This window comes from Ranitomeya imitator, chromosome 10, assembly GCF_032444005.1.
Source record: "Ranitomeya imitator isolate aRanImi1 chromosome 10, aRanImi1.pri, whole genome shotgun sequence".
Lineage (NCBI taxonomy): Eukaryota > Metazoa > Chordata > Amphibia > Anura > Dendrobatidae > Ranitomeya > Ranitomeya imitator.
In genome coordinates, this window is record NC_091291.1 from 141,938,935 (window position 1) to 141,966,217 (window position 27,283).

Sequence of the window (27,283 nt, forward strand, 5' to 3'; positions counted from 1 at the left end):
TGGGAAGAATTGCTGACGCGCAGCGCTATTGCACTCGGCTCACTATTTGCAGGAAAGGATATCATCTAATCATTCAGCAAACAAACTAGCCAATTAACATTATATGGAAGCAAAATTAAATGTTCATACTACGGTCAGGTCATTAATGCACGCAGCTAAACATTGGGCCCAAAGAGTCAATGTTATTGGTGGAGTAAATAGTAATAACAGTCCTAGGAGCGCTGGAAATGAGACCAAAAACAAGTATTTTAGTGTTGAAGACGGTTTAACCGTTGAAACGCGTTGTGGTTCATCAGGTGGAAACTTCCACCTGATGAAGACGGTTTAACCGTTGAAACGCGTTGTGGTTCAACACTAAAATACTTGTTTTTGGTCTCATTTCCAGCGCTCCTAGGACCGTTATTACTATTTACTGCATTTTGTATCCTCCTAGAAGGTTAACGGCTGGAGCTGCGGTGGACCTTTTGCTTTCAATTCTGTGACCCTCACAGCGCTCCCTAGTGACCGCTTTCTTTTCCCTTGAATTTCAATGTTATTGGTGGGACCGTGCCAGCCCGGTCTGCCACCGTGTTGGAGGCTATATGGGTCTGCGAGCCTCATCTTACCCAATGGACCCATCACTATCTGAGGGTGCGATGGCGTTAAGTGCTGTAAACGAGTGAACAATCTACAATTCTTGGAAGACGTCTGCTACTGCAATCACCAGCCCCTCTGGCTGAGATGCACTGGGTCCACATAAAGTCAGGCTCGGCTACGTCGCTCCGTATGGTGCCGATGAGAGATCTTGCAGAAAGAGCGTGATGCAATTATTATCCCTCCGGTCCCAATGGTGAACACTTCCCACAAATGGATATTTTCTGAGCGCTGTTAGGAGATATTTCACCAAAGCAGAGGGGTCAGCAGTCTTTCTGAACATTACGAGTCCCCCGGGCCTGCAGCTGTAGATTTCAGTCTGTAAGCTGCTGTTTGACTTTAGGAAACGTGATTTAGAATTAGTTCATTTGTAGATTCTCGACAATCGCTAGAATCCAGGAGGGTTATTTATTTTTCGAGCCCCTGTGCCGCTGCTTGTGATGCTGGCGAGTCTCCGTCAGGGGAGTGAAGAATAGCAGCGGTTGAGCAGGACACTGCAGAAGGCTTTTACAGAAACTAATTACTCCCCTGCAGAGCTGACACTCTAATTTTTGTGCCTAATGAACAAAGAAATAAAGAACTTGCCCGAAACCACAAGTGCAAGATGCTGGGATTGGAGCCGGGTCTACAATGACCTTGCTATTAAACTGCCCCCACTGTGCTGAAATTTCCACAGATTCAGGCTCGGTTTCCTGTCTCGGTCATTTACACCAAGAGCGATTTTACTTTTGCGCTTTATTTGGATGAACATACGAACCAAGCTGTTTCTCTAAATTAACTTTTTTTCTTCTAAGTTGAAGCAATTGTATACGGTATAAATATATAAAAAAAAATAATATTACTTTTCCAAGTGAAACTTTTTTGGGAAAAAAAAAAAAAAGTCATGCATATAGTAATAGAAAAAAAAAAAGAAAAAGAAAAGAGGAGTAAGCACCAGCAGCTGTAGAAAATTAAACGGTCGGGGGGATTTAAGAGATAATTAACTTACAAATGTCATCACATAGGAAGCCCTGGGCAAGCAGAACGTGGCGCACCGAGCAACTGATGGAGAAACACAAGAGCCGGCCAGATACGTCCTCATACCAATAATGAGATTTCACTAGCTCAGGGTATTGAGACATTTTACCTCCCAAATTAAAGGCATGCAATAGCTCATCTAGTTGGCTCGTCATCTGACCTCTAGGTGGCGCTAGTGGAAGCATCGAGTCTGCAGCCGGTAATGGACAAGCTTCATGGAAAGTGAGACCTATGCATGACTATTAAGACATTGCAGAGAGGGATCCTTTAAGACGAGGGTAATAATAATAATCTTTATTTTTATATAGCGCTAAGATATTCCGCAGCGCTTTACATTTAGCAGCAGATGTGGAGATGCTTACGGCGGCCAGTATTCTGCAGAAGATACAGCATACATTGCAAAGTATCTAGCTTCTCTGGATTCCTTCCCTTGTTCTTGAAATGCTCCCATAGTAATCAATCAATAAAGTTGATATTATCAGATAATTTCCACCTCACTTACACTTTAGGCTGTTCTAAGTAGCACCCTGTGAATGTCCCATGATTTCCATCAAAGTCGCTTGCAATTTTGATTTTCGTAAGAGACAATGGAGATGGGGATTTTATTTGCACATAGTTGCGAAGACAGATGAAGGATCAACATCTTCGAAATGTGCTGGAGAAGGTGGTCATCGATACCATGGATGGCCAGGATCACCAAGCTACGACTTGCCAAATGGACACATCACACGAAGAGAGCGATCACTGGAGGAAGACATCATGGCCGGGAGAACAGAAGGAACAAGAAGAGGAAGACCAGCGAGCCGATGGCTGGATGCTAGCAAGATAATGGCGGAGGAGACCCTGGTGGACCTGTCGAGGCTGCACAAGATCGATCTTCTCTCAGAGCGTTCATCCATCATGTCACCATGGATCGAGATTGCAAAGAAGTCCGATAGAACAATGTATTTGCTCTTTTTACTTAACTACTTTGTTTGCTGCAACATTGTGGCCATTAAGCTTATAATTTGCACTGAATTTCTGATAATACAGCCTTTATTAAGTGGATGCATGACAGCCGCACTTTCGATAATGCAGGAGCCGCATACTAACTGCTTTGTTGGCCCCCAGACATGAGACACGCAATGAGATCGCAAGATCCATCAGCTTATTGATGGTTTCCATTTATTCCCCAAATCACCGCCATATTGGGGGTGCAGGGCTTTGTTCTGGAGCCCTGATCTCAGTGATAAATCCTTCAGAAGGATAGAACTTCTAATTCTGCCAGGAGCCCTTTATGATCCGTAGGAGAAATGTGTTTGTTCTTCCACCTGAAAAACGTTTTCCAGGTAGAATGAATCCCAGCAGCGGCTTCTGGCCTCAGCCCCACAACGCCATGGGAAGGGATTTTGGAAATGTAATTCAATTGTCATTATGTTCTGCACAAATCCGACAGCAGCTCTGGCCGTTATCTATGGCTGTAATGTAATGAGTAGTCTGTCCGCAGTCGGCGTGCGTCCCGAGAGCCGATACCTGCACAGACGGCTGCGTATAAAGGACCGAGGAGCCATTGGAAAGTTCTAACACTATCGACTGTATCATCGTGTCATACAATCATCCAGGCAACAATGCTTCTCCTCCGCGCACAGCACAATGCCCACGCTTTACAGAGAAATGTCTAATCCTCAGAAGTGTCTGCATTCGTGCAAATAAATGTAACAATGAAGAAACCAAATCTTATAGCAAAAACGCTGCAGAATTGGGTACAGACATTCCTCTGCCTATTACAGCAAAATACAAGAGATTTCATAAAATCACATCCATGCTGTGCGGAGAAAATCCACAGCGTAAATTGACCGACATTCAGATTATACGCCCACTGAGGCCGCAGATTTCATTTTGAACATTTGCAGCGGACTGTCCGTAGGAATTTCTGAGCGGAAATTCTACAGCTTCGGAATACCCGGTTTCATCATATAAACCTCTGCTGCTTCTGGGGTTTTCAGTCCAGTGGCCGGTCCCCTCAGTGACTGACAGCACTGCAGACTGATGCAATCACCATAGGACTGCCCACTGGACTTTTCTCTCTCTACACGGCCCCAATAGGACAGACCATCAGGAGATTTGGCTTTCAGTACCATCTTTATGCCGATGACACAACTATACACATCATCCCCTGACCTTACCCCCGCTGTACTACAGAACACCACTGACTGACTGTCCGCAGTCTCCAACATCATGTCCGCTCTCTATCTGAAACTCAACCTCTCCAAAACTGAACTTCTTCTGCTCCCGCCTTCTACCAACCTCCCTAAACCGGACGTTTCCCTCTCCGTGGGTGGCACCATAATAACACCCCGGCAGCAGGCGTGCTGTCTGGGTGTTATGTTTGACTCCGATCTCTCCTTCACATCCCATATACAATCTCTTGCCCGCTCGTGCCACTTACACCTAAAGAACATCTCTAGAATCCGCCCTTTTCTCACCATGGAAACAACAAAACCCCTCACTGTCGCCCTGATCCACTCCCGCCTGGACTACTGTAACGCTCTATTATTTGTCATCCCCCTCAGGCGACTTTCCCCTCTCCAGTCCATCCTTAATGCAGCAGCCAGGGTCATCCATCTGGCTAATCGTTACTCGGACGCGTCCGCTCTTCGCCAGTCGTTACACTGGCTGCCCATTCATTACAGGATACAATTCAAAGTACTTGTTTTCACCCACAAAGCTCTCCACAGTGCGGCCCCCCTTACATCTCCCTAATTTCTGTCTATTGGCCTAACCGACCGCTGCACTCTGCAAATGACTTTCGACTAACCTCTGCTCTAATCCGTACCTCCCACTCCTGACTCCAAGACTTCTCCCGTGCTGCGCCAATCCCCTGGAATGCTCTACCCCAAGATATTAGGACCATCCACAATTTGCATAGTTTTAGGCGCTCGCTCAAAACACATTTGTTCAGAGCGGCCTATCACATTCACTAATCAAAGTCATTTTATGTGTAAGAGTGTGTGTGTAGCCCATTCACTGTCCCCATCTATTCCCCCACCCCTGAAGATGGCCGGACCCTCATTGTAAATACATCATTGTAAATACACACCTGTACTTTGTATCTCCCCCACCTCATTGTAGATTGTAAGCTCTCACGAGCAGGGGCGGCTTATTTCGCTTTAATTATTGTATTGTTAACGTTGTTACTTATGACTGCTGTGTTTGAAGCTGTTAAACTGTAAAGTGCTGCAGAATATGTTGGCGCTATATAAATAAAGATTATTATTATTATTATTTATTAAGGCTATCTGCCCCTGCTCACCAAAAGCAAATGGGGACGGTGACGTCACGTCAACAGATATGTGCCGGCTCGGATGCACCTCTCCCATTTCTAAAGAACGGGACAGGTGCAAGATACCTTCTGCTTGTGGAAATGAGTCGGCACATATCTGAAGACGTGACATCACCGGCCCTGCTCACAAACCAATGCCCGGATTGCCTCTAAGTCTCCATGCACACGACAGAGCCATAGAAAGAAGGTGCCTATAGTTCCTCCATGCGCTGGCGTATAGTGACTATATACAGTATTGGCCCCATACTATGGCACCTATTGGACTTCCGCCATCACCTGCGATCGCTCCCACGTGATCCGGACATCAGCTGCTGATTCCTGATCCTTATTTTCACCTCCATGGTGCAGGGGCCGGGATCTCACAACACCCGTCTGTGGACTGTCATTGTAAACCCGTGAACATGTGCACGAATTTTTCTAATAAAATTTGGAAATGCTTTGTCATTTTTCAGAGCTGCAGGCGGCGAAGTGGAGTTTATTATCTTCCCGTTGTATAAACACAATTGCTTTTATGAAGGCGTTTAATTGAATTACTACATTTCAGATTAAAAGGAGTCATTTTTCATTGTGCAGCGATGACAGGAAGAAAACAAACTCCTCCAGAAACTAAACAAAAAAACACAAGAACCCGCTACCATCAATCAAGGATGGAAAAGAAGAAGAAGTCAGGTGACACCGGGATGCGCTCAACTAATCATGGTAGCCACGATTCTGAGAGCCACCCTACATCTATTGTGCACATCATCCCGTACAAAATAGATTTTACAGGGTTAATCTGGCGCCACTCACTTGCGGCTTGAGAGGTGGGCAGCGCTGGAGACGTTACGCCTACAGAGATCTGCTCAGATCCGGCACCGCTCACTTTGGGCTTGAGAGGTGGGCAGGGTTGGAGACGTAACGGCTACAGAGATCTGCTCGGATCTGGCACCGCTCACTTGGGGCTTGAGAGGTGGACAGCGCTGGAGATGTTACGTCTACAGAGATCTGCTCGGATCTGGCACCGCTCACTTGGGGCTTGAGAGGTAGGCAGGGTTGGAGACGCTACGCCTAGAGAGATCTGCTCGGATCTGGCACCGCTCACTTGGGGCTTGAGAGGTAGGCAGGGTTGGAGACGCTACGCCTACAGAGATCTGCTCGGATCTGGCACCGCTCACTTGGGGCTTGAGAGGTAGGCAGGGTTGGAGACGCTACGCCTAGAGAGATCTGCTCGGATCTGGCACTGCTCACTTGTGGCTTGAGAGGTGGGCAGCGCTGGAGACGTTACACCTACAGAGATCTGCTCGGATCCGGCACCGCTCACTTGGGGCTTGAGAGGTGGGCAGCGCTGGAGATGTTACACCTACAGAGATCTGCTCGGATCCGGCACTGCTCACTTGCGGCTTGAGAGGTGGGCAGGGTTAGAGATGTTACATCTACAGAGATCTGCTCAGATCCAGCACCGCTCACTTGGGGCTTGAGAGGTGGGCAGCACAGGAGACGTTACATTTACAGAGATCTGCTCAGATCCGGCACCGCTCACTTGGGGCTTGAGAGGTGGGCAGGGTTGGAGACGTTACATCTACAGAGATCTGCTCGGATCCGGCACCGCTCACTTGGGGCTTGAGAGGTGGATAGCGCTGGAGACGTTACGCCTACAGAGATCTGCTCAGATCCAGCACCGCTCACTTGGGGCTTGAGAGGTGGGCAGCACAGGAGACGTTACATCTACAGAGATCTGCTCAGATCCGGCACCGCTCACTTGGGGCTTGAGAGGTGGGCAGGGTTGGAGACGTTACATCTACAGAGATCTGCTCGGATCCGGCACCGCTCACTTGGGGCTTGAGAGGTGGATAGCGCTGGAGACGTTACGCCTACAGAGATCTGCTCAGATCCGGCACCGCTCACTTGGGGCTTGAGAGGTGGGCAGCGCAGGAGACGTTACGTCTACAGAGATCTGATCGGACCCACCAACTTGTGCTAATTAAAAATAGGACAGGACAGCGATACATGGCAATGTGCACGTATCCTGGAGGGAACCTATAGGCGTAATATCAACGTGACGCGCACTATACAATGGAGCCTAGTATTGGGGTCCACCCGAGGATTCTCCAGATGGCTGGTGTGCCAGGCTGACCCCGGCCACTGCCCACTTGTTCCATCAGCAGGCTGTATTCTGTAGTGCTAGTAGACACAGGAAGGTGGAGCAGTGACTAATTTTGCTAAAGCATTTAAAGCAATGAACATTTACTAGGAAATTGACCTAAAAAAATGATTGAAGACTGATCCCACATTCGGCACAATAAAACAAAAAAATCAATGATGGATGACAAGTATCGGCTATATTGCTTGGGATCGGTACCGCGAAATCCCCATGTGACACGGCCAACCAGTTAATGACGATGGCTCGCGGGCAGCTTGTGTTTGACTCCTGAAGTTCAAAGCGCACTCCTCAACAATGAAAATAAATTTTGATCTACAAAACTTTCTGCCAAGTTAAAAATGTACAGATTTATATCTGGAGCCAAGAAAGGAGCGAGGAGGAGAACAAGCTCGAAACAGATTTCTCCCCTTTGTGGACATGGGGCATTATCACTTGTTAAACATCGTACATACAGCTGACACCTGGGCATGTGTCATCTCAGTGGTTTTCCAAAAAGTTTTATCTTTTCTTGTTGCTGTTAAAAAAAAAAAAGGTATAAAAAAATCCACAAGTCCACAATATATGCAGAATTGCTCTCCCGTAAAATTACGTAGATTTTTACGCTACGATAAACATAACATTCTACAAAAATTGTCATTTACAGCAAAGAGACACTGACGAAAAAAAAATGTCAAATTTCTAGTTAAAATGTATCACGAGAAAACAAGTGATGTAAATGGTCTTTTCCTTACTCATATAGGGCATCTTTAATGTCATCTGATCATATATTTAAAAATCATTATTATTACTGTGACTATACACAATATTATTTTTTTATTATTGTTGTGGCTATACACAGCGTAAAAACATTTTTTTAAGTTCTACACAGGCCATTGGAATATTTGTCAACTTTGCTGTGTTGGCTAGGTCAGAATAAGCAGAGTCATGTTATTAGTCTGGAGGTTTAAAGAGGATTTCCGGGCATAAGTATTTGATGACAAATCCTCAACATCACAAAGGTGAGGGTCAGACATCCTGCGCCCTCACCAATAAGCTGTTTTTTTTTGAGTCGTTAATCGACAGATGTAAACCCTTTAAAAAGAGCTGCTGATCTGCACTGCCGGCAGCTTCTGGCTAAACGTGTACATGGAAGTGATGGAGCCCTAACCCCTCACAAGGAGCAGGTGGTTATCAACAGCAGATAATGGTACAATCTGAGATTTGCGATAAAGATTGGATCCGTGATCAGAATCTGATAAAATCGAGGTCAGGGCAGGCAGAGATGTAACGAAGGGGAAGACGAGAAGGCGGTCAGGGCAGGCAGCAGACAAATATCAGGATAGAGGCCAGGCTGGTAACTGGAAGACAAATCTGAAGAACTGAACAGACCAGAACTTACTAGAAGCAGTGGAGAAGGGTCCGTTAACACCCTGGGCCAGCTGGGCGTTGGTTAGCGAGGACAGACCGGTGTGTGCAGCCTTACGGAGGTCAGAAGGATATAAAGCCCATTTCTTAGGCCGGGATTTGTGCTGCATCTCCGCAGGAATGAGGAACTTTTGCTTTGACTTTGCAGAAAGTGACCGGTGCAAAGCGAGATCTAAATCGCGAGCTCCTTGTGAACACAGCACAAGTCTAAGCAGAACGTAGGAAAATTATTCAATTATCTGCTCTCAGCACATTTCCCGGCCCTAAGTGAGGTTTAATTAAAGTCATCTAAAAGGCACAGAGGGGAGAGGTGCCGCTTCACACCAGCCGACCACATACCGGCGAGGGAAGAGAGGAAAAAATAATAAGATAGAGAAAAAAAAAACCAAAAAACCTTGATCACCAATTTCTTTCCTCTCTCCGTTGGAAGGAGAGGCTGGAAGTTCAGTCTGATTTTATTTTCCTTTTGCTGCATAAAGGAGAGAAATATTAGCTAATCTTCTAATCTCCGCCAGTTGTTCCTAAAACAGACTTGCTTGCCGGTGACCTTTTTTTTTTTTTTTCAGATCAGGCTGTTACTATGACAACTGGACTGTTGGAATCAGCCAATAAAAGGAGGAAAAACACAGAAAAAACCCAGCGCTTGACAGAAAAGTGTTTAATTCTGCTGACGTGTTGGCAGGTTTAAGGGTAAATTCACAGTTTCTCATTTGGGCAGTCCGCGGTTGCATGGTTGATGGAGGCGGCGTAAGCCTCCCGCCTCGTCCGGGGTGAGGATTTTATTATTCGGGGTTAAGTATAGTAACACATTGACATTTTGCATCATGACTGCATTCACCTTCTGGAGGGGAGCACCGCTGCACTCCGCACTAGTACACAGAGGGGTCTATGGGACTGGCGGAGTTCAGCTCTGCTGTTTTGAGTAATTTTGTAATCTGATGTAGGGGCAGAGAGCCTGATTGCAGCGATGCAGCAGTTTTGATACAATCTCTGTTTTCTATTCTGTAGATGTAGCAGTGCTCAGAATGATGAGCTGTGTATAACCCCGCCCACACTCTTGATTGGCAGCTTCCTGTGTACAGTGTCAGCAAGCTGCCAATCAGTGGTGTGGGTGGAGTTACACAGATCCGCCTGACTGGTGCGCGCGTAAGACCTAGTCCTGCAGGGATAATCTCTTTGTGATAAAACAATGATTGGAATGAAACTACAACAAGCTGCTGAGCAAGCGACACATCGCTGGAATCAGGCTCTCTGCCCCTACTTGATGCTGCTCTCAGATTAAATAGCAAACATTTGTTGACAGATTCTCTGTAAATGGACAGTAAACCTGCGGATTGTACAATATCATTTATAGTACCTGACTATTAAGGCACCTATACATCTTAGAATAATGACGGTCTAATGTGAATGGGGGCGCCAGACAAATGATGGTCAGGAGGGATGACGATTGCCAGTTGGGAATCGGACAGGCACAATCGCATTGTTGTCCCAGAAATAAGCTTAATGCTTTGTCGTAGAGAATACTGGTGTATTGGGCCGAGCGAGCGCCTCTTTGTATGGGAGAGGTGGCTGATATGGATATGGGCCCAACGATCGGTCGATCCATCATTTTTGTACTTTTGAATAACATCATTCATTTTACATGTGATGCACTGGAAAGTGGGAAAAAAATTCCAAGTGAGGCGAAATAGCCCCAAAAAAAGCACAATTCTGCATTTGTATTTTGGAATATTTAGTAGAAATGTTCACTATACTGTAAAACTAACCTGGAAATATGATTATCAAGGTCATTATGATTACACAGATATCAAAACATGTATAGATTTTATTTATTTATTTTTTAAGTGGTGAAAAAAATTCAGGAAAAAAAAAATTTCACTTATGCCGCCATTTTCAGAAACCGATAACGTTTTACATTTTTGGTCAATGGGGCTGTGCCACAGCTGATTTTTTGTTCCTTGAGCTGTCGTTGCGGCGGACAAAAAGAAAAAAAAAAATACCAGAGTTTCAAATTTTTTTTCTCATTACATCGATTACTGGTCAGGTTAATTTGGTCATGGTCTGCCTGGAGTTTCTGTTACAGTCCTTCTAGGGTTAATCCTATGTGGCCTCTCTTTGGTTTGGGGAGGGCTATGAGTAACCGCACTGGTGCTATGCTCGTTGTCAGTGATACGTCCGTTCCTGGCTCAGTAGCTGACCCTTGCATACCTGTGTATATTGCCTGCCTCTGTACGATTGCTCGGTGTATGACCCGGTCTGTTTCCCGTTTGATATTCCTCTGCTGATTCTGTACTTTCTGTGTTACTCTTGGTTCTACCCCAGCTACGTTCCTGACTTCTCGCCTGCCTGTTCCTCTGGTACAGAGTTGCTTTCTCTGGCTTCTTACCTCCGGCTTGTTCCTTACCACTCTATTCGTGTTACCCGCTTGTTACCGCACGCTGCCCTCTGGTCTGACCTCGGCTCTACTGACTATTCTCTTGGCTCTGCTGGGTCCCACTATCCCTGCTAGGAGTTCGCGACCTAGCTCCGCCCCCGATCACACCCTCAGTGATCATGTGATCGCAGGTCCTGTTCCTCCTGCTGCACACTTTCTGCCGTGTCCACTTTCCACTGCGGGAGTTCCCGGGTTCCCCAGCACGCATACAGTCTCTGGTGGTGAGTCTGACACGGTGTCCATCACAAATTTATTTCATATTTTAACAGATCGGACTTTTACGAAGGCAGTGATACCAAATATCTGGGGGGGGTCTTTATTTTTAAAGGGGGGTGATTTGGGTGGGGGAAAAGGGGGGTGATTTGATCTTTTATATATTTTTTCATATTTTTTACAATATTTTTTTTTCACCTTCTACTGTATATGTTAGTCCCATTAGGGTACTTGAACCTGAGATTGTCTGATCGCGTGTGCTATACAAAGTCACACTTCCCCGCACTTACTTGCTGCCACTGCCTGGATACAAAGTCACATTTCCCCGCACTTACTTGCTGCCACTGCCTGGATATAAAGTCACACTTCCCCGCACTTACTTGCTGCCACTGCCTGGATACAAAGTCACACTTCCCCGCACTTACTTGCTGCCACTGCCTGGATATAAAGTCACACTTCCCCGCACTTACTTGCTGCCACTGCCTGGATACAAAGTCACACTTCCCCGCACTTATTTGCTGCCACTGCCTAGATATAAAGTCACACTTCCCCGCACTTACTTGCTGCCACTGCCTGGATACAAAGTCACACTTCCCCGCACTTACTTGCTGCCACTGCCTGGATATAAAGTCACACTTCCCCGCACTTACTTGCTGCCACTGCCTGGATACAAAGTCACACTTCCCCGCACTTATTTGCTGCCACTGCCTAGAAACACTGGATGTTTCAGTTCAGCTATACGCTCTGCGCCGCCATGCTGGCGTATCACCCGATCCCTCCCTTCCCAGGCACACGTTCCCTGCTTTGCTCACTGCTCCGGCTTCCCATTACAGATTAGTAACGTCTTTCATTAAGCCCGTTGAGTCATTAGTCATGTTTCAAACATTTTGAGGAAACGGTAACCATTCCAGGCAGGTAGTATTTTCTCCCTAGCAAGTGCGAGAGGATAGGTGTAGTTGTTGTGGCACAAGCTGAGGAAACCAGACCCAGCGAGTGACGCAGATGGCATGGGATAAACCAGTATTCCAACATCTCTGAGCTATGCGCCTGCAGATAGCAGCTGAAGACAGGTATTAAATGACTCCCGCTCCCTGCCAACACCTCTTCAACAGGAAAATTGGCAGTCTTTCCATACCAACACCTCCGACGCTTCTCTCTTTATTAGTCACAAGTTCTCCCAGAGAAGAGTCAGTAAAGTAGGTGCAGATGGAGATCAGCGTGGAATCAATGCCAAATGGAAGGATTCAAAAGACGACCGTGCTGCCGCATTCTCTTCATTTTTGGATTATTGCAGTAAATAATTTTACTACTGGATATTAAAATTAGTTTAAAACCTGTTTGTCAGTATGTCGGCTAAATGCAAAGTGTCTAATGACGAAAGTGCTCGGCGATGATGGCTACATTTAGTTCTTGAACTGATGTTAGTAGACAAGATGACAAAATTTACTAAGCAAAAAGAAGACTTTTCCAGCCTTTCAAAAACTAAGTTTTCTAGTGGAACTTACAGCAAGAAACACTGCTTAGTTGTAGATTACTGGAGAAGATTTTCATTACCTAAGGCTGCTTTCACACTTGCGTTTTTAAACGCATGCATTTGGAAAAAAAAACGCATGGTGAAAAAACGCATGTAAACGCATGCACAAAAAAACGCATGCGTTTTTATATTAAAAAACCAGAAAACACACTGATATGCCACCCTCCACCATAAAGGTGATAAAGGGGATCCTAACCCTAACCCTAACCCAAAAGGGATCCTAACCCTAAAGGGATCCTAACCCTAACCCTAACCCTAAAGGGATCTTAACCCTAACCCTAAAGGGATCCTAACCCTAACCCTAAAGGGATCCTAACCCTACCCCTAATCCCTTTATGGTTAGGGGTAGGGTTAGGGTTAGGATCCCTTTAGGGTTAGGGTTAGGGGTAGGGTTAGGATCCCTGTAGGGTTAGGATCCCTTTAGGGTTAGGGTTAGGATCCCCTTTATCACCTTTATGGTGGAGGGTGGCATATCAGTGTGTTTTCTGGTTTTTTAATATAAAAACGCATGCGTTTTTAATGCAAACAAACGCATGCACAAAAAAACGCATGCGTTTCCATTGACTCCAATGTATTTTTTGGCCCCAAAAAAACGCATGAAAACGCATGCGTTTTTATGTGTCCAAAAAACGCCCCTCAAAAATACTACAAGTTGCATTTTTGAAAATGAATGCATGCAGTAAAAAAAGCATGCGTTCAAAAACGCATGCAAACGCATGCACAAAAAAACGCATGCGTTTTCAATGTTAAATATAGGGAAAAAAACGCATGCGTTTTTTTGTGCAAAAAACGCTGCAGACAAAAACGCAAGTGTGAAACCACCCTAAGGATATGTTCACTCGTCGCGTTTTTGCAGCATTTCTTTTTAATGCAAATTTTCAGCTGCGTTTCACGGTACCAGCAAAGTGAGATTTTACGAATCTCGTGCACACGTCTTGTTTTTTTTTCCTGACTGTTTTGTCACAAAATGCAGCATGTCACTTATTTCAGCATTTTTCACCCATTCAAAGCAATAGGTAGTGCAAAAATGCTGCAAAAAAACGCAGCAAACATTCAGCAAAACCTGCTTTTTTTACCTTGCTTTTTTTAATGCCAGAAGAGCAAGTTTTGCCTGCAGAGAAAAAAAAAAACACACACAAAGAAGGCAACGTGTGAACAAAGCTTAAAGTGGTTTTTGTAGCAATCGAATGGGATTTTGAAGAAATTATATGTACTGCCCTTTTTAACACTAGTCGTTTTTGAAAAACTGAAGTATAAAACTAAATGTTATTTCAGAAGACTAAATGTATGAGAAAGTGGTTTTACAATTGAAATGAAAAGGATGTCATGAAAAAAAAAATAAGTGGAAAGTTTCTTAAAAAGTGCTTTTAAGTAAAAAGCTCCTCAAACTCTGTACTCATAGAATAATGTGCCCAAACTCTGCCTTTTTTTCCTCACAAAATTAGAATATCATCAAAAAGTTAATTTATTTCAGTTCTTCAAGACAAAAAGTGAATCTCATATTATATCATTACATACAGAGTGATCTATTTCACTTGTTTATTTCTGTTAATGTTGATGATTATGGCTTATAGCCAGTGAAAACCCAAAAGTCATTATCTCAGTAAACTAACACATATACTTGTGTACAAGTCGACCCGAGAATAAGAAGAGGCACCTAATTTTGCCACGAAAAACTGGGAAAACGTATTGACTCGAGTATAAGCCGGGTATGCATTGTCCCCTCATACCTGTCCTTGTATGCATGGTTCCCCATCCCTGTCCTTGTATGCATGGCTCCCCATCCCTGTCCTTGTATGCATGGCTCCTCATCCCTGTCCTTGTATGCATGGCTCCTCATCCCTGTCTTTGTATGCATGGCTCCTCATCCCTGTCCTTGTATGCATGGCTCCTCATCCCTGTCCTTGTATACATGGTTCCCCATCCTTGTCCTAGTATGCAGGACTCCCTATCCCTGTCCTTGTTTGCATGGCTCCTTATCCCGGTTCTTGTACACATGGCTCCTCATCACCGTTCTTGTATGCATGGCTGCCCGTCCTTGTATGCATGGTTCCTAAAAAAAAAACAACACATCCTACTTACCTTCCCTGCGCGCCCTCGCTGCATATCGTTCCGGCGCCAGCAGCTCTTCCGGCCGAGCGATCACATGTTCGTGCTCATTAAGGTAACGAATATTCACTCCATGCCTATGGGAGTGGAGAGACGTGAATTTTCATTACCTTAATGAGTGGAGGACACATGATCGTTCAGCTGGAAGAGCTGCTGGCGCTGGAACGAGATGCAGCGAGGGCGCGAAGGGAAGGTAAGTAGTATGTGTGCTGGAAGATGGCAGCTGCGGCTGTAACTGTGTGTGCTATAAGATAAATGAATTTTCACTGACAGCGCAGTAAATATTAATGTCTCTTTATCAGCGGGCAGAGGCACTAGCCGCAGTTGCCGGCTCCTGCCTCTTGTGACCCGCTGCTCCTCTTCCCCCTGCATCTTTCTGGGACAATGACTCGTGTATAAGACGAGGGGGGCGTTTTCATCATAAAAAAGTGGTGAAAAACTCAGTTTATACACGCATATATGGTAGAATACTTTAACACCAGCTTGAAAAATTATTTTAAAATCCAAGATGTTTTCCTACTGAAATCTATGTTCAGTAAATGCATTCAGTACTTGGTCTCGGCTCATTTTGCATGAATTACTGCATCAATGTGGCGTGGCATGGAGGCGATCAGCCTGTGGGGTTATGGAAGCCCAGGTTGCTTTGATAGCAGCCTTCAGCTCGTCTGCATTGTTGGGTCTGGTGTCTCATCTTCCTCTTGACAATACCCCATAGATTCTTTATGGGGTTAAGGTCAGGCGAGTTTGCTGCCAATCAAGCCCAGTGATACTGTTGTTTGTAAACCAGGTATTTGTACTTTTGGCCGTGTGGACAGGGGCCAAGTCCTGCTGGAGAATGACATTTCCATCTCCAAAAAGCTTGTCGGCAGAGGGAAGCATGAAGTGCTCTAAAATTTCCAGTAGATGACTGCACTGACTTTGGTCTTGATGAACCACAGTGGACCTACACCAGCAGATGACATGGCTCCCCAAACCATCACTGATTGTGGAAACTTCACACCAGACCTCCAGCAGCTTGGATTGTGGCCTCTCCACTCTTCCTCCAGACTCTGGGACCTTGATTTCCAAATGAAATGCACAATTTACTTTCATCTGAACGCAACACCTTGGACCACTGACAACAGTCCGGTTCTTTTTCTCTTTGGCCCAGGTAAGACGCTTCTGGCGTTGTCTATTGGTCATGAGTGGACTGACACAAGGAATGTGACACTTGTAGTCCATGTCCTGGATACGTCTGTGTGTGGTGGCTCTTGAAGCAATGACTCCAGCAGCAGTCCGCTCCTTGTGAATCTCCCCCAAATTCTTGAATGGACTTTTCTTAACAATCCAACAAGACTGCGGTTATCCCGGTTGCTTGTGCTCCTTTTTCTACCACACTTTTTCCTTCCACTCCACTTTCTATTAATCTGCTTGGATACAGCACTCTGTGATCAGCCGGCTTCTTTAGCAATGACCATTTGTTGCTTCCCCTCCTTGTGGAGTGTGTCAGTGACGCCTTCTGGACATCTGTCAAGTCAGCAGTCTTCTCCATGATTGTAGAGCTACTGAAACAGACTAAAGACCTTTATAATCGCTTAGGAAGCCTTTACAGGTGTTTTTGTTAGTTATTCTAATTTACTGAGATAATGACTTTTGAGTTTTCATTGGCTGTATGCCATAATCATCAACATTAACAGAAATAAACACGTGAAACAGATCACTCTGTGTGTAATGACTCCATATAACATATGAGGTTCACTTTCTATATTGAAGAACTGAAATAAATTAACTTTGTGATAATATTCTAATTTTGTGAGAGGTACCTGTATATACACCCTGTATTCTACTCCAGAGCTGCACTCACTATTCTGCTGGTGTAGTCACTGTGTTCATAGATTACATTACTGATCCGGAATTACATCCTGTATTATACCCCAGAGCTGCACTCACTATTCTGCTGGTGCAGTCACTGTGTACATACATTACATTACTGATCCGGAGTTACATCCTGTATTACATCCCAGAGCTGCACTCACTATTCTGCTGGTGCAGTCACTGTGTACATACATTACATTACTGATCCGGAATTACATCCTGTATTATACCCCAGAGCTGCACTCACTATTCTGCTGGTGCAGTCACTGTGTACATACATTACATTACTGATCCGGAGTTACATCCTGTATTACATCCCAGAGCTGCACTCACTATTCTGCTGGTGCAGTCACTGTGTACATACATTACATTACTGAGTTACATCCTGTATTATACTCCAGAGCTGCACTCACTATTCTGCTGGTGCAGTCACTGTGTACATAGATTACATTAATGATCCTGCGTTACATCCTGTATTATACCCCAGAGCTGCACTCACTATTCTGCTGGTGCAGTCACTGTGTACATACATTACATTACTGATCCTGAGTTACATCCTGTATTATACCGCAGAGCTGCACTCACTATTCTGCTGGTGCAGTCACTGTGTACATACATTACATTACTGATCCTGAGTTACATCCTGTATTATACTCCAGAGCTGCACTCACTATTCTGCTGGTGCAGTCACTGTGTACAAACATTACATTACTGATCCTGAGTTACATCCTGTATTATACCGCAGAGCTGCACTCACTATTCTGCTGGTGCAGTCACTGTGTACATGCATTACTGATCCTGAGTTACATCCTGTATTATACTCCAGAGCTGCACTCACTATTCTGCTGGTGCAGTCACTGTGTACATGCATTACATTACTGATCCTGAGTTACATCCTGTATTATACCCCAGAGCTGCACTCACTATTCTGCTGGTGCAGTCACTGTGTACATACATTACTGATCCTGAGTTACCTCCTGTATTATACCCCAGAGCTGCACTCACTATTCTGCTGGTGCAGTCACTGTGTACATACATTACATTACTGATCCTGAGTTACATCCTGTATTATACCCCAGAGCTGCACTCACTATTCTGCTGGTGCAGTCACTGTGTACATGCATTACATTACTGATCCTGAGTTACATCCTGTATTATACCCCAGAGCTGCACTCACTATTCTGCTGGTGCAGTCACTGTGTACATACATTACTGATCCTGAGTTACCTCCTGTATTATACCCCAGAGCTGCACTCACTATTCTGCTGGTGCAGTCACTGTGTACATACATTACATTACTGATCCTGAGTTACATCCTGTATTATACCCCAGAGCTGCACTCACTATTCTGCTGGTGCAGTCACTGTGTACATACATTACATTACTGATCCTGAGTTACATCCTGTATTATACCCCAGAGCTGCACTCACTATTCTGCTGGTGAAGTCACTGTGTACATACATTACATTACTGATCCTGAGTTACATCCTGTATTATACTCCAGAGCTGCACTCACTATTCTGCTGGTGCAGTCACTGTGTACATACATTACATTACTGATCCTGAGTTACATCCTGTATTATACTCCAGAGCTGCACTCACTATTATTCAAGTTGCCACTAGAAGCAATAAATAAATTTGTTGTGAGATATCCCCCTAACAGCCAAGTTGCTCATACGCAGGGAGTCATCATTTTTGCTAGTCAGATAACTGTACAATACTTTGTCATTACACCATGTTTTCCAGAATTGATAAAAGGGTGATTCCCAAAATAACATGGTTTACCACTTATCCACATGAAAGGGCACAACTTTCTGATGGCTGGGGGTCCGACCTTAGGGACTCCCAGCAACTCCAAGAATGGGGTTTTCCAGCCCTGTTTTCAGGGGTGGACATATTGTTGGTGCAATCTGTGGATTTTGCAGCCCAAGGGCTCCTAAATATGCAAAGGGTCCATATTATGTTCCTGATCTTTTCTGTGTCCGCCAGTGCCGGTCCTGATTATAGTGGGGGTGTCTACAGTCATGGGCAAAAGTTTTGAGAATGAGACAAATATTAATTTTTCCAAAGTCTACTGCTTCATTTTTTCTAATGGCAATTTGCATATACTCCTGAATGTCAGAGTGATCAGCTTAACAGCAATTACTGTACTTGCAAAGTCAATATTTGCCCAGAAAATGAACTTTAACCCCCAAAACACATTTCAACATCATTGCAGTCCTGCCTTAAAAGGAGCAGCTAACATCGTTTTAGTGATTGATCCATTAACACAGGTGTGGGTCTTGATGAGGACAGGGCTGGCGATCAATCAGTCATGATTAAGTAAGAATGACATCTCAGGACACTGTAAAAGGAGGCTGGTGCTTGGTATCATTGTTTCTCTTCGGTTAACCATGGTTATCTCTAAAGAAACACGTGCAGCCATCATTGCACTGCACAAAAATGGCCTAACAGGGAAGAGTATCGCAGCTACAAAGATTGCACCTCAGTCAACAATCTATCGCATCATCAAGAACTTCAAGGAGAGAGCTTCCATTGTCAAAAAGGCTCCAGGGTGCCCAAGAAAGACCAGCAAGCGCCAGGACCGTATCTTAAAACTGTTTCAGCTGCGGGATCTGACTACCAGCAGTGCCGAGCTTGCTCAGGAATGGCAGCAGGCTGGTGTGAGTGCTTCTGCATGCACTGTGAGGCGGAGACTCTTTGAGCAAGGCCTGGTTTCAAGGAGGGCAGCAAAGAAGCCACTTCTCTCCAGAAAAAACATCAGGGACCGACTGATATTCTGCAAAAGGTACAGGGAGTGGACTGCTGAGGACTGGGGCAAAGTCATTTTCTCAGATGAATCCCCTTTTCGATTGTTTGGGACATCTGGAAAACAGCTTATTCGGAGAAGAAGAGGTGAGCGCTACCACCAGTCTTGTCTCATGCCAACTGTAAAGCATCCTGAAACCATTCATGTGAGGGGTTGCTTCTCAGCCAAGGGAATCGGCCTAAAAACACAGCCATGAATAAAGAATGGTACCAGATTGTCCTCCATGAGCAACTTCTCCCAACCGTCCAAGAGCAGTTTGGCGCCCAACAATGCCTTTTCCAGCATGATGGAGCACCTTGCCATAAAGCAAAGGTGATAACTAAATGGCTCATGGAACAAAACATAGAGATTTTGGGTCCATGGCCTGGAAACTCCCCAGATCTTAATCCCATTGAGAACTTGTGGTCAATCATCAAGAGACGGGTGGACAAACAAAAACCAACAAATTCTGGCAAAATGCAAGCATTGATTATGCAAGAATGGACGGCTATCAGTCAGGATTTGGTCCAGAAGTTGATTGAGAGCATGCCAGGGAGAATTGCAGAGGTCTTGAAGAAGAAGGGTCAACACTGCAAATACTGACTTGCTGCATTAACTCATTCTAACTGTCAATATAACCTATTGGTACTCATAATATGATTGCAATTATATTTCTGTATGTAATATAAACATCAGACAAACACTAATAAAAACCAGAGGGCAGCAGATCATGTGAAAATATAATTTTGGTGTCATTCTCAAAACTTTTGGCCATGACTGTATACTCTGCTTCGACTCATTTACTATGGAGTTATTCGAGTGCAGCCCATGTCTTTCCCCACACATCCGCCTCATTCAGAAGGGGGCTGCAGGTTCCCATTTTCGGGATTGCTGGTGACCCCAGTGGTCGGACCTTCAGCGATCATTAAGTTATTCCCACTTAACCTATGGATAGGGTACAAAGCTTTACTCCAAAAATAAAGTTAAGTTCTATGCGGACACTAAACCTATAGGGATTTCTGGAAGAGTTCAGCTCTGTAGCCGGCAGAAATGTGAATGCAGCTCTTGAGTATAATACAAACTGATTAACAGCTAATCAGCTGATTCCAGTTGTACCGAGGCGGGTGACGGACAGGTGTTACTGCACGGTTAGCTTGAAGCGTTCTGCCCGTGTCACTCTTGCAGGGTGATGGGAATAATTTTGAATCTCTGTCCTGGACTTGAGCTCTGACCATAATAATTTCAGAATGGCTGCCACCTCTCTTATTATGAGCTTTAATGGGGCTTTAATGGGGATAAATGTAAGGTCATGCACTTGGGTAGAAGTAATAAGATGTATAATTATGTGCTTAATTCTAAAACTCTGGGCAAAACCGTCAATGAAAAAGACCTGGGTGTATGGGTGGATGACAAACTTAAATTCAGTGGCCAGTGTCAGGCAGCTGCTACAAAGGCAAATAAAATAATGGGATGCATTAAAAGAGGCATAGATGCTCATGAGGAGAACATAATTTTACCTCTATACAAGTCACTAGTTCGACCACACTTAGAATACTGTGCACAGTTCTGGTCTCCGGTGTTTAAGAAAGACATAGCTGAACTGGAGCGGGTGCAGAGAAGAGCGACCAAGGTTATTAGAGGACTGGGGGGTCTGCAATACCAAGATAGGTTATTACACTTGGGGCTATTTAGTTTGGAAAAACGAAGACTAAGGGGTGATCTTATTTTAATGTATAAATATATGAGGGGACAGTACAAAGACCTTTCTGATGATCTTTTTAATCATAGACCTGAAACAGGGACAAGGGGGCATCCTCTGCGGTTGGAGGAAAAAAGGTTTAAGCATAATAACAGACACGGATTCTTTACTGTAAGAGCAGTGAGACTATGGAACTCTCTGCCGTATGATGTTGTAATGAGTGATTCATTACTTAAATTTAAGAGGGGACTGGATACCTTTCTGGAAAAGTATAATGTTACAGGGTATATACACTAGATTCCTTGATAGGGCGTTGATCCAGGGAACTAGTCTGATTGCCGTATGTGGAGTCGGGAAGGAATTTTTTTCCCCAATGTGGAGCTTACTCTTTGCACATGGGTTTTTTTTGCCTTCCTCTGGATCAACATGTTAGGTTAGGCTATGGGTTGAACTAGATGGACATATAGTCTTCCTTCAACCTTAATAACTATATTATATATTATTATATCCCAGGAGTAAACGTAGAGCGAGCGATGGCTGGAAACTCTCGCCACTTTCAACGAGAAGAAGGCGTCTGTTGTCTGAGCTGGCAGCGGCCCCTTACAACGAGCAGCATGTTCTGGGACTAAAATAAAAATGTTGACATGGGATGTCCTTACCGCTGGCAATTAACGAGCTGCCCTAATCGTGTAACACGAATAACATTGCATCACGGATATGAGAAGTCACAGGGACTAAATCTGGTGCGGTGGAAATCCTTTCAGGATCTCGGAGGCACTACAAGAACAAGAATGTATAGTGCAGTAATCTGCAGAGGCTTCATGTGATTCTCGGATTAATAACCAAGTGATTTGTATAAAAAAAAAAATAATAATTCTGCCCGAGCCTCAGGAGCATGTTACAGGGAACCATGTCAATGTGGGCGCTCAGCCATGGAGAAAACCAGAAGTCTGGCACACGTAGGAGCAGATCACGGCCTTTATTTTAACCCATTAAGTTAAAAGCTGGCGAATGCACAATGGCGAAAACGAGCCGGGGCCGTCGCTTCACAATGTAATGCACGCTGTGACTGCGATGTGAAGAGACGGTCGCCTCGGCACGTTTTCTGCATTGTTTTTAGTTTTATGCAGGGCCGGCCCTGACGTATAGGCGAACTAGGCGGCCACTTAGGGCGCCAACCAAGAAAAAAATAGAAAAAAAAATCTTAAAAAATCTTTTCAAAAGGCAAAAAGTTTTAGGGATGGAAACAAAAGTGTACATAATTTTTTTTAACATAAATTTAAAAGAAAAACCGTTGAGCTTCAATTTACGCACGGAAAGGAGACGCTAAACTACGGACATAAGTTGTTTGCATCGTCTGCTGACAGTTTTCATCTACTGCCAAGAATAGTAGGGGCGCAACAAAATAGTTTCACCTAGGGCGCCGTAATCTCTTGGGCCGGCCCTGGTTTTATGGATGAAATAAAAGGCCTTGATCTACTGCGGTCACTGCCGCTCTTCTGACCAATTTTATACTAAAGGTTCAGAAATGCAGTTAAACCCTGTTTTAATGTCATATTCAGGGTTTGCAGCTTAGAAAAGCACCGTTTTCATTTTAGTTTTATTCTTTTACTTCAATGTATTCCCTAAGATGCTGCTGGGGGCAGGTTCTGGTCAGAATCAGTCTCCTTCCCCCCCTGGCAGCTGATCTAGCGCCTTCACAGACAACAAGGCTACCACAGCAAACTCTCCTGACCCCTCCACACACACAAATGCTCGACTGAACGAGAGCGCTCATTTATTTCCAACAGGGAGAAATTAAAAAGCCGCTGCCAGATTCCTCTGACACCGGCTTATCACCCTTGAAAACAAAAGGAACCCTGATCTCTGCCTCTTAATACAGCATTTGTCAGGGGAGAGTTGGGAGGGCCCCATAAACATCAGATGGCTGACCACAATCACCAAGTGCGGCCGATTTTTATCTAATCCGTTTGGGGGCATTACTTCCACTTTCAGGCGTTTTCTCATATATCCTGCCATGTGCTGCAGACGATGGACTCCCTGCATTAATAACAGGATTACAATGCTGTGAGGAGAGTGACTGAGCATGTGAGTCCACCAGCACGCCGCTCTTTAGATGGACACACACATTTCTATATGTTTTCAACACCAAGTGGCACCAACCTATGTAAGGCAATGTTAGAACTCTGTGGTAGATACTGTCATTTTTCCCCCGTCATCTTATGATCACTGCAAATATTGCATTTAAAGTGCTTGTCTATGTTCCAGGAGAGGACACACATGCATTTAGGGTTAAAAATCATTTTTGTAATTGGGTTTTGTTAATAATTTTGCACCATCTGCCTCCTACAGCCTTTGTGCTGCAAAGCTCTGCTGGTTGTAGAATGAGTTAACTGAGAATCCATCAGTGATCTGGTTCTGCTGGGGAGCGTGTAACTCTCATCCTTCTCAGCTGATTTATAACCACAGGCCACATTAAAACGTTGTATGTTTAGAGAAACAAGAAGCCTATAAACAGCCATATGGTACGAAAAAAATTTTATCAAAAAAGTTCAAAAATTAGTTTTAGTTCCAAAAACATGGATAATTATTAAAAAAAAAAAAAATCCCAAAAATGGACAGCCCCTTTATTTATTTTACAACCCTTGAAAAGATGACTTTTCTAACCATCTGTTAATATGTTTTAGGCTACTTTCACACTGGCGTTTTTTTTAATACGTCGCAATGCGTCCTTTAGGGGAAAAAAATGCATCCTGCAAAGTTGTTTGCAGGATGCGTTTTTGCCCCATAGAGTAACATTGCCGACGCATTGCGACGTATTGTCACACGTCGCGCGACGGTTGCGCCGTGTTGTGGCGGACCGCCGGGAGCAAAAAACGTTAAATGTAACGTTTTTTTGCTGCTGACGGACCGCATTTTCTGACCGCGCATGCGCGGCCGGAACTCCGCCCCCACCTCCCAATGGGGCAGCGGATGCGCCGGAGAAATGCATCCGCTGCACCCGTTGTGCGGAGCATCAAACGCTAGCGTCGGAAACTATCATAGTGTTACGACAAAGGCAACACCCGGGTGGATGGTGGGCGACACAAGAAGTCTTTTTTGGAGACTTTCGATGATCATACATAAAATTCTATATGCATTTACCATTGACATGGATGGGGGTGGTAGCAGTTTGGGAAGATTTGCTGTAAATCTCTGCTCTTAGAAAAGGATCCTGATTGAGGACGCCATGAGGGCACTTTATGTCACATGACACACCGTGTAGGACGGTACTTCGGCGGCTTTAGGACCAGCGTCCATTGGGTTACAATAAAGTAAGGGAAGACGATCACGATGCGAGTGTAACCAGCGCCTCCGTCATCTCAATCTCAGGACACAATTGTATGGAAATTACGGAGAAAACCTATACGGCTGCAGTGATTCCAGAGTACACGTCAATGGTTGCCTTTGCACATGGGGCTCGCTTACTTTTAAACTATAATTTTTAATCTAATTTGCATTTTCCTACTCCAGACAATCTCCCCCCCCCCCCCCCCCCCGTACAAAACTAATCAAATTACAATGATTCTCCAAAAGAAGAAAATGGCTGGTTCTGCCAGGAGCCCTGGATCACAAATGCTGTAATAATTATAATTGTTCCATTGTTTTATGTAAATACAATACAAGCAAAAGATCTAATTGACAATAAATAAATAGTTTGTGTCTCTGATCACAGATTGCTCAGCAGATGCTGTCAGAGGGAACTGGGAGGCGATTGCCTTCGTTTTGCAGGATTCCATTCTCATTCACTCTGCTAATTCTCCACCATTTACACGCTCGCTCTGGGGGCGGGAGACCTGAATACAACGAACAGCGTTTAGATCTTCGACTACAAAGTATTTTTTTTTTTTTTTTCAAATCATCTTAACATTTTCATTAAGAACGATATAGGCAATGAATTCGGAGACCTGACGTGACGAGGTCACAGCCAGCAGTCGCACCTCTCCGGAAATCTCAGAAACACTCTGCAAGAAAAATCATTGCATAAGTGAGGAACGACCCAGAAAGTAAAGCGGGCCACAGTGTAAAGAAAACCACAGACGGCACATTATTATTGGATAATATATGTCCTGCTACATTGTTACGATGGTTATTGTATTTTTCTATTATAAAGCATCATATAACGGCTCATTCCGACTCCTGGATTTCACGTACAAGTTTACAGTTTTTCATGGATTGAACTTGGACCTGTTATAGTCTATGGCGCTGTTCACACATACATGTATTTCGGCGTTCTGAGCAGTACATTAAAAAAAACGCAGCCAAGTCCAATTCTGACTTGAGTTGTAAGTAAAAAAATATTGGACAGCACTGTGATGGCATCCGTACAACATCCATTTTTCACTGCCTGGTTGAGCATTGTCAAGTTTTATCCATCAGTTTTTTTTTTTTTTTTTGATGACCCTTTTCATTTCTATTCTAAAGCCACTTTGCTGTTCATACACTGCTCAACAAAATAAAGGGAACACAAACAACAGAATATAACTCCAAGTAAATCAAAGTTAAGTGGAGGAGCAAACTGTCCACTTAGGAAGCAACACTGCTGACAATCAATTTCACATGCTGTTGTGCAAACGGAATAGACAACAGATGACAATTGCCAATAATTTTCAAGACCCCCTCAATAAAGGAGAGGTTCTGCAGGTGGGGACCACAGACCACTTCTCAGTACCAATGCTTTCTGGCTGATGTTTTGGTCACTTTTGAATGTTGGTTGTGCTTTCACACTCGTGGTAGCATGAGACGGACTCTACAACCCACACAAGTGGCTCAGGTAGTGCAGCTCATCCAGGATGGCACATCAAAGAGAATTATGGTAAGAAGGTTTGCTGTGTCTGTCAGCGTAGTGTCCAGAGGCTGGAGACGCTACCAGGAGACAGGCCAGTACACCAGGAGACGTGGAGGGGGCCGTAGGAGGGCAACAACCCAGCAGCAGGATCGCTACCTCAGCTTTTGTGCAAGGAGGAACAGGGGGAGCACCGTCGGAGCCCTGCAAAATGACCTCCAGCAGGCCACAAATGTGAATGTGTCTGCTAGAAACAGTCTCCATGAGGATGGTCTGAGTGACCGACGTCCACAGATGGGGGTTGTGCTCACAGCCCAACACCGTGCAGGACTCTTGGCATTTGCCACAGAACACCAGATTTGTCAAATTTGCCACTGGCGCCCTGTGCTCCTCACAGATGAAAGCAGGTTCACACTGAGCACATGTGACAGACGTGAGAGTGTGGAGATTCCGTGGAGAGCCATCTGATGCCTGCAACATCCTCCAGCATGACCGGTTTGGCAGTGGGTCAGTAATGGTGTGGTGTGGCATTTCTTTTGAGGGTCGCACAGCCCTCCATGTGCTCGCCAGAGGTAGCCTGACTGCCATTAGGTACCGAGATGATATCCTCAGACCCCTTGTGAGACCATATGCTGGTGCGGTTGGCCCTGGGTTCCTCCTAATGCAGCACAATGCCAGACCTCATGTGGCTGGAGTGTGTCACCAGTTCCTGCAAGATGAAGGCATTGAAGCTATGGACTGGCCCGCCTGTTCCCCAGACCTGAATCCGATTGAGCACATCTGGGACATCATGTCTCGCACCATCCACCAACGTCACGTTGCACCACAGACTGTCCAGGAGTTGGCAGATGCTTTAGTCCAGGTCTGGGAGGAGATCCCTCAGGAGACCATCCGCCGCCTCATCAGGAGCATGCCCAGGCATTGTAGGGAGGTCATACAGGCACGTGGAGGCCACACACTACTGATCATCATTTTTTTTGTCTTGATGCATTTCCCCTGAAGTTGGATCAGCCTGTGACTTCATTTTCCACTTTGATTTTGAGCATCATTCCAACTCCAGACCTCTGTGGGATATTAGTTGTGATTTACATTGATAATTGTTAGGTTTTATTGTTCTAAACACATTCCACTATGTAATGAATAAAGATTTACAACTGGAATATTTCATTCAGTGATATCTAGGCTGTGGGATTTTAGTGTTCCCTTTATTTCTTTGAGCAGTGTATGTTCGGTCTTTTGAGCGTTTTCATCCTCTTCAGGTTTTAAAAAAAATTAAGCGCATGTCACTTCATTAAAGGGACTCTGTCACCT

The 27,283-nt window shown here is 44.7% G+C and overlaps 1 protein-coding gene across 12 annotated transcripts in view; it reads right to left on the reverse strand.

Annotated features, from left to right (window-relative positions):
- The window catches only part of PKNOX2 (PBX/knotted 1 homeobox 2), a 340,867-nt gene that overhangs the window by 148,265 nt on the left and 165,319 nt on the right, over positions 1 to 27,283 (reverse strand). The window lies entirely within an intron of this gene.